The 17,045-nt window shown below is 40.6% G+C and overlaps 1 protein-coding gene across 2 annotated transcripts in view; it reads left to right on the top strand.

The window, feature by feature from the left end:
* PARD3B (par-3 family cell polarity regulator beta) overlaps positions 1-17,045 on the top strand; it is a 445,805-nt gene that overhangs the window by 397,487 nt on the left and 31,273 nt on the right. The window lies entirely within an intron of this gene.

Below are 17,045 nucleotides of genomic sequence, written 5' to 3'. Positions count from 1 at the left end.
CCGGGTCTACAGGAAGAGGCATGTTTATGTAGTATTCTCATATACTGCAGTATCAGTCAGAACCTGAGAGAACTATGTAAGCAATAAGCTGCAAGAACTTAGACAGTCTCCGTAGGAGTTGGAGGACTTTTTCTTGGGGCACTCTTTTTCAGGGCTTTAGAGTCACAGACTAGTAACAGATCATGAGAAATAGAGAAGGAGCTGTCAAGACAAAGCCATGAAGTTAGCATCTGCACTTGTATTTAGGGGCATTTAAATAATGAGGAATTAATCATCTATTTGAGGATTTACTTGGATTGTCTTACAGACTTTCTACAAATCCAGTTACTTAAAACATCAATTCTTTCCTTCAGGGTGGCAGTAAATCCTTGAAACTTTATCTTTTTTTAATGTACGTTCAAGGAGTGCGTGTAACACCAGCCATGTTGCAAATAGTTCTTCACCTGTTAGTGACCACATCAACTTCACTGTACCGAACCTTATGTTAAGTGGTTCTAAAAGCCATTTTCTTATTTGCAGATCAGATTTGCAAGCTGATAAATAACCTAAAGATATAAGAAAACCTGTCTCTGGATACTAGCTGTGAACATTTCGGTTGAAACAAATCTGTAATGTACTGAGTTTTGTCAGTTCCCAGTTGAGAGTATGAAAGAAGAATCATGCCTGTCTGTGTTAAAGGCCAAGTACTTTATTGTGTGCCTGGCAGGGATCCAAGCCTAAAAATCAACCAGAACAAAAAAGGAGCATTAAGAACTGCATTATTTTTCCATAATGTGTCAAAGGGTTCTACGGTTGCTTCAGGATGAATAAGGAGCTGTTTGTACTTTTCATGATCAATTAATTCCAGGTTCAGGATGTTGCATTTCAGATAGGTTACGTTCCCAAAACGCACAGACGTTTGTGTTGGACCATGGTTAGAAACCAAAATTCCAACTTCTAGAATAATAACATTCCTGTCTTCTAGCGCAATGGGAGAAGCTGACAATTTTATGTACTATGTGAAACCATATAGCAGAAACTGCTGTGAATTCCAGACTTTCTGAGCCCACAGACTCTTAGAAGAAAACATTGAATTTAAAAAAAAAAAAGAAGACAATAACTTACTTAGAGTATAGCTGCTTTGAAAACCATGGATCAGAAGTATTTGTGTGTATGTTATTAAAATATTAATTGAGTATGTAAAACATTTTATTAACTTACCTATCAAGAACTTTTATGGTCACTACTTATCTCTGTATAATGAAGGTTTCAGATTGGGGAGTATTCTAAACAGCTGCTCAAACTAAGCAGAGAGATTTTGAAATTTACAGGCTGGCTTTTGGGGGTAGGTTTGGGGGGAAATTATTTTGGAGAAATCCCTGCCAAACCTCATGTGAAAAATAAACTATTCCAAATGGCACGTGCAAGGAGAGCCAAATTCATTTCCATTAATACTAGTAATAAAGAGTGACTCTGTAACTTGTTTGGAGTCTTTCCTACTTACACAAAGGTTGAATTTGGCATAGATTATCTGAACCAGAGGGGAGTCTGAAGTGCTCATGTCTTCATGCTAACACTATGTACAAACTCTTATTTACCAAGGGAAACGGTTCTGGTGCCATATGTCGTCTTATCAAAGCCCACTGGTACTGTTTATACCCTACAATATTATGTGAATTCCAGAAATACATCATGCCATCTATTCCACAAGGTACCTCATCACACAGCTGCTTTTTGTTGTATTTCAATGCAGGGGGGTGATTCTGAGGAGGACAAACACTAGGCATTTCTCTTACTTCATACAAGGAGTTGAAGGAAATCAGACAAAAACATGCGGTGTTGCCCAGCTGTGGCCGTCCTTGCAGGCTCGCAGCACCGAGAGGTTCCACATTAACACATGTGCCAGCGGTTTGTCCCTTGCAGTTAGGAGAAGTTCTTCTGATGTTGCCCAAACGGAGAACTTGAGTGGGGCATCACGGAGGTCATGCCAGCTGCCACAGATCATGTTGATATGATATGAAGGGCCCTAGAGGTTTTCTGTTGTATATATTTTTCCTAATTTGCCAATATGTTTAGGGAAGAAAGAAACAAACCTCTAACTGGTAATTATATTGATATGGGGAGTTCGTGAACAGGTAATCCATGCTATATAGTATGCTGAACAGTTACTGCATTTGTGCACATAGACAGGCCACAGCTCCGCAGCTTTTATCTTTTGGGGCACAGTTGAACAGGCACAGAAATAGCCTTTTCAGAGCTAGGCTGTAATCTGGCTTCACTGCAGTTCTGAGTAGCACGGTAGCTGGGTCTTTGCAATTTGCTTCGGTTTTGGCAAGCTTCTGCCAGTATAGGCTTTAACAGTTTTCTTTCTACTTGTTGATCACTCCATAGATAGGTGACTGTGTGGCCACTTTCCCTGAGCATGTGTGCACACCCTGTCAAATCTCAGGCCAGCATCACATGGGGAAAGTGGAAGAGGATTGAGATTTTAACACCGAGCCTTCGCATGTGGGGTTGCTAAAGCTAATACTTTGCACTTTGAACCTTCCCTTACCCTCAGTGATACGTACTTCTCCATGACAGCTTGGTCCCGACCCCTAGCAAGTCAGTGCCCCACATACCATAGAATCAAATACAGCTGCTCATGGGTCTAACTACAAGACAGAAAAAAAGTAGGTTTCCTTTTAAAATTGACCTCCTCTTCCTCAGGCCATTAGTAAGAGGCCTGCTTCAACTTCTGGAAAGGGGCCCCAGTTACAACAACGCTCATTTTTTAATCACAAGACAAGTCTGTACTGCCATTGAAATTCACGTCTGAAGCTAAGCATGCGCTTAGGTATTTATTAGATCAGGCCTGAAATCGGGCCTCAAACTTGACCCCTTCTTAGGCACAAGCTTTTGCCTTTACTACCAGGTATCTGGTGCATTTATCAAATAGATGCTAACACGGCTAACTCCTTTTTGAATTCTCACAGTTTAATCTCCTTGGGCTATGTTCTTGTTCAGTGTGTTGCTGATTAAAAAGAAATCTCTTCCCTAAAAAATACTGATGATCCAAAGAGTTGCCTAGCTACTGTTGTCCCAGACAGCACCCTGTGCCCTAAAGATGCTGGTCACTGTCCAGCTCTGCCTGCTAGGGATAACATCCCCCTAAAACAGATAGCAATTTTGACAAAGGACTGCAAAATTTGTCCATTTAACATAATGGAAAGCAGAATGACCTCAGTGAGGCAAACGGCAACGGTTACCCAGCATGTGCAGAACAGGGTCGAGCTTGAAAGGAGCTGGGTCAAGCAATACAACTATGTCATTGAGACTGTTACAGAGTACAGATCTTTTATTTGTTATAGTTAAGTATGTGACAGAAGCCAACTGAAATAATGGACTTTTGATTACTTTTGATTTCTGGATTGAGTTCTTCTATTGTATATCTATGCAGCACTTCTCATCATTATTGCAGCACAAGATCTGAGGTGGAGGCCTTGGGTCTTCTTGAGTTTTGCTGAAGTTCCTCACTGCAAAATGCATTAGCAGAACTGCTTGTTAAATTTCATCCTAGGCGCAGTTTCAGCACTCAGGGTGCTCTGGCTACATTGTTGTCTTGCAGTTAAAAAACACTAAAAAGTTCAAGATTTCTTCCCAGCCAAGGTGTGAAAAGTAATTAGAATGTGCCACTGGGTGCTGGGTATAAGCAATTATCTATGAATATATAAAGGCTTTATTTTTCTCAACAAACAGGCGACATTGTTAGAATTATTTAAAATGAAAAAGAAAGTCACTGACTCAGACATGGAGAGATTGGGCGAATAACTTTATTAGTTCCCACTCTAAGGTCTGTAGTGCAGATGCTAATCTAATATCAAGACTGCATTAAAATAAAGTACAAAATACGGGAAAAGAGAACTCCATTTACCCTGTAAGGCTGGTGCCGTACATGAGTTTGGCTTTTCTGCTCAAGGCCAGCTCTTTTAAACTTTCAACCTCAACTCTGGCTGTTAAAGAACGCTTGGAAAAAAGAGTGCTAGCACCTTCCTTCTTCCTCAATACAAGATCCAACTGGAACACGTTCCTTCTATTGAATGTGCCGAGTTTTGAGAAGTTCTGCAAAAGTTAGTAATCCCATTTTTGTCTGCATTTAGTTTTTTAAACCTTCTTTAATGTTCTTGCTTTGTGTAGTAAATTTAACTGGTAAGCAGGAATTTTTCCAGTACAGAAGGGAGTCTGATAAAATACCGGCACTGTGCAACCTAATCTGAAGGGTTGGTTTTGGTTTGATTTTTTTTTTTTTAGTGTTTTTGAGACATTTGCTGTGCAACTGGATTTATTAACAATAAGAAAGCAAGAGCAACAAATACTGCTGTCTGTGGTTTTGCTGCTTTTTCCTCGGCAAATGGCCTGGCTGCTGTCTTAAGTGTCAGGATGCCCAATATTAAGTAGAGCCATTCCAGCTGAACTGTATGTCATAAGTCCTATATGATAGGAGATATTGAGTCTTCTGTAATCCAGGTGATATTGGGATGTCTGCCTTCCAAGCAGAAATATGAGTTCTGGCCCTGCTGCTTCCAAGGGGGTCCTGCTATTCAAGGCAGAGGATACATGAATAATCCAGTGTCCCAGAGTAGCATAGATTTCATAAAGTAGTATATCAAATTCAACATGTATGTTGTGAATGTGTACAACTGAGCAAGAGGACAAATACTGGTATCTCTTCTAAAATGCAGTCTGGTCACCAATTGTAAGATTTTTCTGGGTTCAGTCCATTCATCTGTTTTCTTGACAGGCTGGAAGTTATGATTGTCAAAATTACTATTGCAAATAAAGCACTCCTGTGTTAGGAAGACCAATGCTGCGTGTGGCAACAAATAATGGCAGTGGCTCTCAAGGAACATGGACCCTGGGGAGGCCTGGGCCAGGTGTACGCTTTATACCATCAGGTATTCCAAGAAAAGTCAGAGTAGCAGATAACTAGAGTGAAATTATGACTTTGAAGTTATGATATGACTCAAAACAAAGTGAGCAAATTGGGATTGTGAGGAGGTCCAAAAGTTTCTTGTATTGCAGTAAGCATGGTTATATCAAATTATATTCTATACTTTATAATTTGATGATAACTCCTTCAAGATAAGATAAAAATTTATAATTTGAAATACATGCCTGTGCCTTCCATCCCTGGTCTGCCATCATCAAAACAGAGTCATTCTGACAATCTAAATTCAGTCTTTCCTGTGGAATGATTATAGGGGAATTTAGCAAAATACTATCTAGTGGTACCCACCAGTGGATCAGTATTAACATTTACATTTGCATTTGAAGCTAATTTTCAAAGTATTTCTCTTCATTTGCTAGGAAGATACCTGTCAAGTTAGCAATTAAACTGTAATTTGGTCACTGAGGTGTTTACACGGATTAATAGATCTCTCTCTTAAGCGTACGCTCCTGGGTTTGAAATAATAGCTATACTGCGTGGAGTATATGACCCCACTTGAGTTTCACACACACATGCACAAAATCAAATTCCATCACATTTTAATGCAAATTTTACCTTTGCAAATGATGGCCTGAAAAGAATGAGTTTCCATGGTAACCTTAGGGAACACATAACCTGTTTATCATAACTTCTCCATGAAGCAAGACAGGGGGTGGGGAACATGCTTTGATGTCAGCTATATTTTTCTGTAGACAGCATTCTGCTGTAGCACGTATAGAGAATTTACCAAAACGCTCCCGTACTGTCCTACATAAACTTTTTTCCCTTTCTTAGAAACAGAAGCAGTCATATGGAATAACATAGGAGGGAACTGCAATAGGCAGTATTCAAAACCATTAACTGACCTTTCAGCTCCTGTGTATAGTTTGACAACTAGGTCAACATTTTGAAAGACCAGTGACAAATTAATACTTAAACAGATCTCTTCCATCACTTTCTCTCTCCTTGCTTTCCCTCCATGCTTTACGTTTGGCTTCAGGTATCCCTGCTGCCTTTCAAAGGCACTTTAAGGTTTTTGTTTTCTTCTTCTCCCACTCCACTGCTGAAAGTACTGTTTGAAAAATGCCTTGAAATATCTCTGAACTCCTACATTGTGGAGCTACCACAGAAAAGAATATATTGATTATACTTCACATTCAGTGCTGACTTTCAGAGTTGAGGTGGTGGCTTCTGGAGCTGCCATTAGCGAGGAGTGAGTTTGATGGCTGCAAGCATCTGCAAGGTTGTATTTTTCCTGCAGATGCACAGAAACTCCTGGCTAAAGGAAAGTATGTCTGCAACATTTTTTTTAAGGTCATTAGGAGTAAGGAACAGATGTTGAGGTTTTACAGAATGCTGCTTTGAAGTGCCATTTAGGAGTCAACTGACAAGACTGACCCTATAGGCAGTGATTTTTGGGACTGGAACACAGAGGAACCATTGCCCACAGTTACCCATCTGGTATCCATCTGGTACCAGCAAACAACAGACAGTACCAAATCACAGAGAAACTGTACCAACTGCTAAATTGGTATCAGCAAGCAAAGAAGGTCGCCACCCAACAGCAGTTGCAAGCAAGAGAAACAATGTCTGTAACATTTACAGACTGGTATCTGAAGATCCAGAGGAGCCTGATGCCATAGCATATGGAAAGCAATTCCTGTCTCTAAGCCTGCTTATGCTGATGTTGTTTGCTTAGTATTAATCCAGGTTTGGGATTTTTTTTTTTTTTAAATTTGCAGTGTGGAGAGCTTTTGTCATGATGCCATTGAGAGAGCACCTCTCTTTAGTGGCATCTATGTTTAACAGGATTAAGGTGGATTTAATACCCTGTGCTACAGAGTAACCACTCAAATTCTAGGAGCACTGTTCCAGAGTGGTGTCAAATCACAATGGAAAGAGTTGAGGTTAACTTTTAACTCTGTGACAATTTACTCTTTGCTGTTTTTCTTTGATGTGAAGTATTCTTGGGGAGAGCTGTGGCAGGGGGTTGTTTCCCAATTTTATTGCTATCTTTCTCTTCTTCTCTTTGTTCATTTTCCCCCTTCTTCCTCCTTTTCTTCTCTTGAAGCAGTGTGCTGGTTTGTACAGTAGCTAAGTGTTTAGAATGTAATAATACAACAGTGAGAGATTTACTGCCTCTAGGCGCTACCCCTTCTACTCTTGAGGACCTCCAGCAAGGCATGATTTTATAGACAATGAAAGGCTCACTCTTCCCTGTGAAGCCGCCTGCCCGCAGGAAGCTTTTCACTATTTCCACTACTTGCTCTACAATTTAGTTCCGTGCCCTGCTATTTCCCTCTTCCTTCCCTCTTTCCTTCCCTGATATACACATGCATATACCCCCCACGTACACATTCAGCACCAACACCAGATGTAGGTAGATACGGCCAAGTAGCATTATCTCAATGTGTGCGTTAAAAACCTCGAAAATACGCCAAACATTTTTGTTTTGCCATCCTCATCAGAAATAGAAATATTGATCTGTCCCCTGTTTGCTTTCCAGGTACTGACACCATCATTTCATTTTCCCTAAAAAGAACACAAGCTCATAGCTGGGCTGCAAAGCGTGGCCATTACACCCTGGCATTGGTGCCAAGAATTCTGCTGACTTAGCTAGAGAAAGATGCTGAAAGCCCCTGACTTTGAGAGAAAATTCAATTCAATTTACTTCATACAGTGTCTCTCATGAAGTATTTCAAAATGCCTTATATCAGGAGATAACATAATGAGAAAATGCTTTAGAGAACTGGGTATTCAGATAGCAAGACAAAATGATACACAACAATGAACTGGAGTAAAAGAAAAGACGACTGTCATTTAAAAGCAGTAATCATCTGGATAAGTAGTCTTCTAAACTAATTACAGTGAGAAGAGAAGCAAAGAATGCAAGACTGGGAGGAACAAGAAGCAGCTTACTTTCAAACAGGCTGAGGCAGAGGACTGGTTTCACTGGGGGGAAGGAATTGTGCACAGTATTGTAGAACAACTACAGTATGTACTATGTATGCTGTATATTGCATCACAAGTGTATCTCAGTGACAAGTTAAGTTATTCTCTCCAGTGGCTGGGAAGAGATTAATTACATTGGCCTGGTTCAGTGGAAGAGCAATTGAAATGCCCCCTTGTAGTTGGAAAGAATCAGTGCTGATGGGTGCTGAGGTTTTTTTGTTTTGCTGCTTTTAAGTTTTGCTCTCAGCTCAAGGGCCTCTGCCTCTACTCTGAGAACAGGTTTGCAAGTGAGGGTGTCACAAATCTGGTGCTCATTAAAGACAATTAAGAGGTAGAATTAACCAAAACATATTATACAACTAATGAAAAAAGAAGCCACCCACAGAGACGGACACAGGCCAGGAAATGATCTCATTTTGCATGGTCACAAGAAACCATAGTCCTCCAGCACCAGGGATCGGGGGATCGCGGAGCTAGGGTTCAGAAAGCGGAATATTATCTTTGTGGGGCTGTGCAAAAACACTTTGCAGTTTTGGCTTCACCTCCATCTTTGCTATTTTCTCTCTACTTAGTGTTGCAAGTTACAGCAAATGCTGAGAGCTTGTTTTCTACTAAGCTAAGGCAATTGCCATGTTTTTAAACTGTTATGGGAACAGCCTGTTTCCCTTTTAAAGTTCCCATCTGTGTTTGTATTTCCCTCAGTCTATTGCCTTTATAGAGAATTTTCCGCTCTCTCTAAATCTAAACCGTTCATTTCACCTCCTTGAACAAGAGGTAGGGCATTACTGAGGAGGAAAAATAAATCCTGAGATAATCAGCCCTGCTTAATTCCAGCATGGATCACTGCTGTCATCAGTGTTCCTGGTGTTCATTGCATAGGGAGAAGGGACAATGACTGTAAGTATGTACCTTTGTGTGTGTGCATGTATATATGTGTACATATGTGTATATACGTGTATAGAGAGAGAGGCAGAAGGGGAGCATTTAATTGCCTAGCAATCTGACCGACCAAGTAGTGTTCTGATTGCATACAGCTGATTTTCTAAGTGAAAATTTTCAAAACTACTCACCAGCAAAACCAAGATCATCAGTGACTCTGGAGTGTGCGTCTGTGTTTCTTACAGGGAAGAGGAAGGATGGTTTGATTACTATCTCTTTTTTCCTTTAGATAAGGATGTTTTTCTCACCCAAGGGAAATGCATTCTAGCAGCATGAACATAACTATTAATCAACACTTAAGCAATAATCAGTGAATGAAAAATGATGACCAGAAACTGAAAATGTACTTGCATAGCTACTTTGGCACTTTTCCTTTGAGATCATGCCCTTGCATTTTAACATGAACAATTCTTATAAAATTAGTGCTGATATATTCCAAAAGGTGGTGATTTAAAAAGCCAGCACTTATTTTTCACTTTAAAAAAAAAATACTAACAGTGAATGATACATTAAGATCTGCATAAGTAATGTTATAAAGCTACCTCAATAGTCTCTGAGATAGATCCTCAATTAATGTGAACCAGTAATATCTTATGGGGTTATTTCAGAGATGGAGATGCCGAGAACATCATCACTAGAATGCTGCGTTCAAATGTGGGAAGACGTGTTCAGGATACAGAGATATAAATGTTTTTCCTGTGTATTTTCACCCAAAAAGGAGATACAGCCACTGAGAGATGCAGGTGTATGTCAGCTTTGGGAATGCCTCCAAGAGGAATCAAATACTATTGAAATTAAAACAAACCACCCTCATCAGTACTTAGTATGCTTTCCTGAATCAGGGCCAAGGTATGTGGTAGCACCCAGCAGAAACCAAGGCTGTGAGACTCTACTAGGAGTGCAGCGATACCTTCCTTTAGCTCTTCAAGATGTTTTTTGACAAACTTAGTCACAGTTCTAATAGCATCAAGTGTTCTTTGGAATAATCTCAAAACCAGACTAGTATAAAATCCTTAAAAGTGAGCGTGTGCTGAACAAAAAGAAGGCTCAACATTCCCTGTGACTGAGCCCAGAAAACAGAACTTTTAAGAGTCTACGAGATCATGACTTGGTGATTGGGCTGTGAACAGGCAGCTATAGCCATCTGTTGATTCACATTCCCAAATTATTTACCCTGTATTTTCTGTTGACAAGAAAATAAAAAAGTGTAAATCAGTTGCCAGACTACCCAAAACAAATTTTGAAGGCATAAGACCATGATTGGAGAACCTCTAACAATTACACTCCCAAGGTATCTGTAAAATGGAGCAGGAACAGAAACGCAAGGTTTCCGAGGACCTGCTGGGAAGATACTGCTTCCTTCCTTATCTTGAAAACCGTCCTACAAGCAAGTTTGTAACAGGGAAGTTGAAAGTGCTCTCCCTCCAGTGGTGGAGGTGGTTTTGAGAGTTCCCGTGGAACATCATCTTGGTTTGCCATTGCAGCCGCTTAGTGAAGAAAAGCACCACTGAGAATATCAAAAAGAAGTATTAAAGGTGCTGTCTTATATCCAAACAATGGTAAAGCAGTACCAATGGGCTCATATAACATTAGACTCTTCTTTGAGGACTGCTTCTGTCATTAAAATCAATGCAACTTAATTAAAGCAAATTATAGATAGATACATCTATAAATAAGATATTAAAGTGCACTGCTGAATATGATAATTGCTGCATATTTAGCAATCAGCGTGTGTGTTCTGCTTTTGCCAGGAGGGATTTCTTTCAGTGGAATCAATGGAGCTTTATTAAAAACCATCCAAATTAGAGAGAGAAATGATGAGTGTTATAATAACGCAAAATCACTGTTTCAACTTTCATTGCAAAACCAGGAAAGCAAAATACATCCTTCTTTGTGTATGTAAGGAAAACATCAGGAAAATTCTGTTGAATCGTGGACAGTGGTAGAATTTTTAATTTTTACCTTTTGATGTAAAACATAAAAAAGCTGGATGGAGGAAAACACATTTTCTGTGGAAATGCTGGAGGTCTTGGAGGGTGGGATAATTAGGATATCACAGCAGTAAGGAATTAAGAAGACCCCTTCAATCAACTTCCTCCATTTCACGTCGAACATCCAGTTCACTGCCTTATGTAACCCGCCTCTGTTTTAACAGCTAAAGAAAGTGTGAGTCCAATCGTGCTCTTAAATTTCACTTGCAGTCCCTAGAACCAGGCAGGCTGTTGAAATGCAAAAAATAAAATGGGTAAATTTTGGTGCTTCACCTGTGTATGAAACATTGAGACCGGGGTGTGGAACAAATCCACTTTTACCTCTCTCAGTTTTTCTTCAGTTTTCACTTAATTGAAAACAAAAACCAACTGTGTCTCAGCAGAGGGGAGACCTGAAGGTTAAAGGGCAAATTCCGTTATACCACCGCTCTTTTTGGCATGCTGAATCTCAACCCATGTGATTAGAAACGCTCACAGACAAAAGAAGAGCTTTGAGAACAGAGGTCAAACCAGCATCTGAATCAAGTCCTTTAACAGATGATCACAAGACTATTGAAAAATGTACTAAGCAACGCAGCAATACTATGTGCCATGTTTATACACAGACTTCCAGGCAAAAAGCAGAACTGGGTGGCGTTTTCAAAGCACTTGGGTGATGGCAGAGCACATGCCTCACTCTGCAGCCTTCCTGGGACGGCTCCTGTCTTTTAGTGCATGTCAGTCATATAAAATACAATGGTAGTATCACGCCATTTTTTTATGGGGAGAAAACCACAATGCACAAGCTCGAGTGACTTTCCTGAGCGTACACAGTGAATAAGTGAAAAAGCTAGGACTCCCAGGACTCCTATCTTCATAAGCTCTTCCTGATCTCCCATAATTTTAAGTAAGTCAGGCATGACTCAAGTGAAGTCAGCAATGCTTTGCACTGGGTTCACAAACATGTAGCTAAAATCACATCAGCCTTGATGAAGTTATGCTATTGCTACTTATCTAGTGGGCAGCACACACTCCTTGGTTTTTTTCTGATCTTAATGATAATTGAAATGTTTGGAGGAGGCTTATTGTTCAGAAGTGGGGAAAACAAAGGGTTAAAAAGAAAAAATTAAAAGGACAAAGAAGATGTTTAGCGTATAAGTGAAAAATGAGTAAGCCTGAATGCAACACCCACTGTGTATTATTCCTTTTTAAGAGTGTGAAACTTCTGAGACTGAGCTGTGGTTTTTCTATAGCTAGTTAAGAAGCTTTAAACAAATTTTTTAACAAACTGATCTCAGCAAAGATGATCAAAGTTTTCTATATGCAGCTCTAAATAAAATACCTGCAGGAGAGGGAACGGTGACTGCAGCTTTCTGAGACAGCAACCCTGAAAATGGCTCTGCATCGTTCTTTTCCGTATGAGCAGTATCCAAGGTCTTGGGTCTTAAGCCTGTCGACTTCACTTGGGACGGACCTGGAGCAGGGAGCTCGGGTAGCTCAGGTGGGAATTTGTGAGAGGAGGTAGAGCCCCAGGAGAAAACACACTGTCCTGCTGAATGTGTCTCCACTGTTGGTGGCAAGGAGTTGCTGCTGGCTTCCATTTGCAGTGGTAGCTCTCACCTTGAGCTGTGTGTGAATGCGCAAGAAAATGTTGATTCTGGCTTCATGAAGTTTAAACTTTAAAAAAGATCGATATAGTTGTTATTGTTCATACCGCAACGGGTGTCCAACTCCAAACACCTTGATCCATATGAAAGGGGCAAGAGAGGCTTTCCTGCTAGCAGCTAGTCTTTTAGCCTTTAACAAATGCTCCAGGAGGAAGGCAGTGTAAGGCAGGTGAGGAGGAGGAATGAAATGCAGTGTCTCCTGGGAAAAAACACGGCCTCTTGCACTTTTCTGCACAGTTTTCAAGGTAGTCTCAAACTTCAGGATGAAGTAACTCCTTTCTCTGCTCTTAAAGAATTGTTCTTCTGCAGCCCCAGAATTTTCCTGTAGGCAAATCCTAGACTTATTTCAAGATACCTGCCTGCAGGTATACTCTACTTATGCCTTATAATGTATTTGCAGATATTTGTATGCTCTAAGATACTTGTTTCTGGCTTGATCTACATGTGTGCGTTCACATCACCTTTTTTATTTTTTTCCTGGGAAGTTTCCCTAGGGAGAATTGGCAGGTTAGAGATATTTGCTGCTAGCTTATCACTTCCATGTATTGGAAAACTCCTCGAAGTGCCCTGCAGTTACTGTATTTGCCAGGGACATAGCTTGCACTGACACCTGCACAGCTTTTGTTTTCTCTTTTTCTTTACAGTTGCTTACCCTTTCTGTCTGTTTTGGATCTGTATGTGAAACGTGAAACTATGAATCTTTCTATAGTTTTCTGTCTTGAAACAAATGTGGATTCCACTTTTGTGGAGTGAGTGGAGCCTCAGCCTGCGCTCGTTCTTCTCTGCCTTTTGGCCCGTCGCGTTGGTCCCCTGCTGAGGGCTGTGGACTTAGAGAAAGGAAAGCAGCATGCAGTGCCCACACCAGACTCCAGTCTGCGCATCCCCCAGCCTGGTTCTGCCGCTGGGGACTGGCAGGGGTTTAATAAAAGATGCAGAGGTGTCATAGGTTTTTTTCTGAAGTGACATATTTCTATCGCAGAAATCTTGTTTGCTAATGGAAATTATTGGTTTAAAAAAAAAAAAGGGACTTGAACAACAAAAATGTTACTAGCTATGTAGAAAAAAATGCCTTTCTGGCACACAGAAAGTCTTGACCATGAAGGCATTGAGTTACATGGATGCGATGTCTTGCCCATTTGTCTGGTGCCTTGTCTCCAAGTGTGGCCACTGCTACATGCTTCAGAGAATTCATCGGGATTCCTAAAGGGAGAATAACCTGCTGGTACAGAGGTTTCTGCCTGCTCTCCCTTTCAGGGAATGGCTGACTCGTTGAGGCTTTACCTCTCTTCACCCTGTCAAAGGCTTTACTGTCTTCTGCTAACCTGATGCTAGTTGTTTTGATTCATATGCGTATCCAGTTTATTAATTTTCCATTCTACAAAGGGCTTGGCCATACCGATACTAAGCAACAGTTAAGTTTCATGAATTGTTTGTTGTTGTTTTTTTGATAAAGATAGCATTTCCTTTCCTCAGTTTAAGCGTGCTGCTCTTTTAATTGCACTGATGGGATGATGGCTGTTTCTGTGTTTATCTCTACCCCATTATTTTTGCATATTCATGTTTTGCTTGTTAGTTGAGGCTGCTCTAGACTAAGAGATGATCTCTTCATAATGATGGCTCTTATTTAAGTTGATGTCGTTAATTTAAACCCTAAAAATACAGGAGCGTGTTTTGGATCATTCTTTCTGTTGTTCATTACCATACATTTGTGAAACATGTATTTCATCTGCTGTCGTGTTCTCTCTTCACTGATTGGGGTGTTGGTCTCAAAAGCTCATCCAGCCGCCTCCGATACAGACTCAGCTCAGTAATGCATCTCTGTCAGCTCCTGTGCCTCGCTGGTCACCTCGTGGTCAGCGTCCATTTGGCTTTGATAGGACTTCCAGGATTTAATCATTTTTATTAAGGTTATTGTTTGCTCACCTAAATATTTTGTGATTATTAACTATGCGGTTAAAACCCCTGCACCTGTACTGAGGGCCAGCTGCATACGTCCTGCTTCGGGAAGGAGGAGAAGCTGGAATATTTTGATCTTGTTAATTAGTACCTTTCACACCAATTTTTAGCTTAGTTTGTTGTAAAAGACAGCAAGGAACCTTTTGCTTTGACTCTCTCTGAAACATAAATAACTTTTATGAGGGAGGTGTTTCCATTTTCGCAGTTTCTCTCTTCGTCGGGGTAGTATTTTATTCCGGGCACCATTTTGCTGGTGTCTGAGTGATGATACGTTTTTACTGTTGCGTGGACAGATGGAGAAGGGAAAGGAGAAGAAATGGCTGAGTCTTTAATTAGCCGTGCAGAGCCAGAGCTTGCTTTTCCAATGCGTCGGGGGTTTTATATAGGGTGTGGAGACTCAGCCGCTCGGTGGATCCAAATTAGCAAAATTGTGTATCCACTGCCAGGGTGTTTCTATGGCAACTGTCTCTCAAATCATATATACAAACAGACCTGACGGGGGGTATCGCCTTCTATTTGGTCTGTAGGAAACCATAGGAAAAGGGGTGTTTTCAGGCTGCAAAAAGGCCTTGCGATGTAAATATTTTTTACTTTATGGTGACTGGTATAAGTTTTGCGATTGCTGCTCGATGCGGGCTCCATTCTGAATCTGTTTGTGTTATTGCACATTGACTGGCTGCTGTTACTCCTGCTAGGTGTGAGAGTGATCACCAGGAAACTTACACAGGGTTGTGAATGCACAGAGTTACCAGGCGCATCCCTTAGCTCATAAACATCTTGCCACTGCACATAATTAATAGCCTATCTACAGCCACGCAGGTAGACTGTATACTACGTGGCTTTTGTGCTGAACAAACCAAATTATACATTCGTTTCTTTTCCCCTTATTCTTCTTCATAAAACAGCAGAAATCTGGAGGGTCTTCTCTCACTGGCGTACCTGGTGAATTAAGGGAAATTATCAACCTGATCAAATTAGCAGGGTAGGAACAGCCAAAGTGGCTGTGACTCTCTGCCTAAGTGACTCTATCTTTATAAATTCTCTCCACATGTCACTTTTTCTGGTGGAAAAAATGAATGAATGATCCATTTAGCCTACTGCCCTCTTTTTGAAATGTAGGGCAATTATTGTTATTATTTGCTCGTCCAAAGTCAGGCACTGCTAAAGCATGGGTCATTTCAAATCAGAGGTGGTTATTTCTTGCAGCCATCAGTTCCGTGAGGACTCCTTTCTGTTTTGAGTCAGATAAAGGGGAGTTAGCAAGAGGCCTGTGCTGAATAATTTTTTTCACTTACGAGTATCTTGGATGTTCATTGACTGGCAAGTTGTATAACGGTATTTGTCTAGAATAATTCCTAAGCTTGCCTAGTAGCTCCAAGGGATTGTGCCTCTCTTTGCATTGGACTTGGCTTATATAATGGGTCCACAAGAGACTGTACACAGAACTGCTATGTAAAGGTAGATAAGACTTATTACACCTGAGTGCACAACCTTTCCCATTGTAGAAGCTTATACATCCCTTCAGTGAAAATGGTGTATGGTGCATAAATTACAGGACTGACAGAAATGTACTCTAACCTGTAGAATGTGAAAAACATGTTAATTTTTGTTTGTTTTCTCTTTTTATAATCAGGCATTTGCCAAAAGCTTGGTATGATTTATTCTTTTCTTTTTAATGAATTGTTAAAAATGTTTGAAAAGGCATTAAATCTTCCTTTCTGCTATTAATCTGTAAAAGGGGAAAGGGATTTTAAATGGCCTCTTAGTATATTGCTTTATAAAACTGCTGATTCTAGCAGCACCAGAATAGGAATACATACTAATGTAGGAAACACTGAAGGCAGTCAGAGCCTCCTGCATTTATGGAGGAAAAGACTAATAGCTCCATTTTAACAAGGCTCTTAACACTTTGGGCCATCAGCAGGCATTGAGTGAGTGAAATTGGGAGAGCTCCTGTGTGCTAAAAGCATTGAAGTTCACCGTTTTGTACCCCAGTTGGAGCCTTCCTGATAGAACTGCGCTCTCTAGCCAACTCCGGTTGCCATCTTGAAAACAAACCAAGTAGCAAGCTGGCATTTTGACTGAGTGCACTAATGCTTCACTTTTGAAATGGCACCGGAGCATGATAAATGCACTTAACTCTCAGCTGGATACTTAGCTTTGCAGTGGTGTTAGGGAAAGTTTCTGGATTTGTGTTAAGAATGAAAGCAAAGCCTGTTTATATCACGTTTTATACTTGAGCAAAACACACAAGTGGAGAAAAAACAGCAAACTTGGTACTAAGATGCTAGCTTTGACTCAAGTAGTTATGCCACTGGAATCAGAAAGGCTGTGCTTAATTAGATTACATCCTCACGTTACTGAATTCTAGGAGGAAGGCCAGCCAGGGAAGGAGAGAGAGTATCCTGGCTAGCACACAGATGAGGAAAAGGCTCTGAAGATTGTACCTGTTTCAAACAGTTCTTTGATACGGAAGCCGTTCTTGTTAGGAGTGATAAGATTATTTACGGGATTTGGAGCTTCTTTGAGCCCCTGCCTTTCTTTTGTTCATTTTGGCATGTTGCAGCATCATGTGTTCTCTGCTTATCGTTTTGAGATGCATTGTTAGTAGCTGGG

This window comes from Aptenodytes patagonicus, chromosome 6, assembly GCF_965638725.1.
Source record: "Aptenodytes patagonicus chromosome 6, bAptPat1.pri.cur, whole genome shotgun sequence".
Lineage (NCBI taxonomy): Eukaryota > Metazoa > Chordata > Aves > Sphenisciformes > Spheniscidae > Aptenodytes > Aptenodytes patagonicus.
The sequence above is the reverse complement of the archived record's forward strand: the minus strand, read 5'-3'. Positions and strand labels throughout refer to the sequence as shown.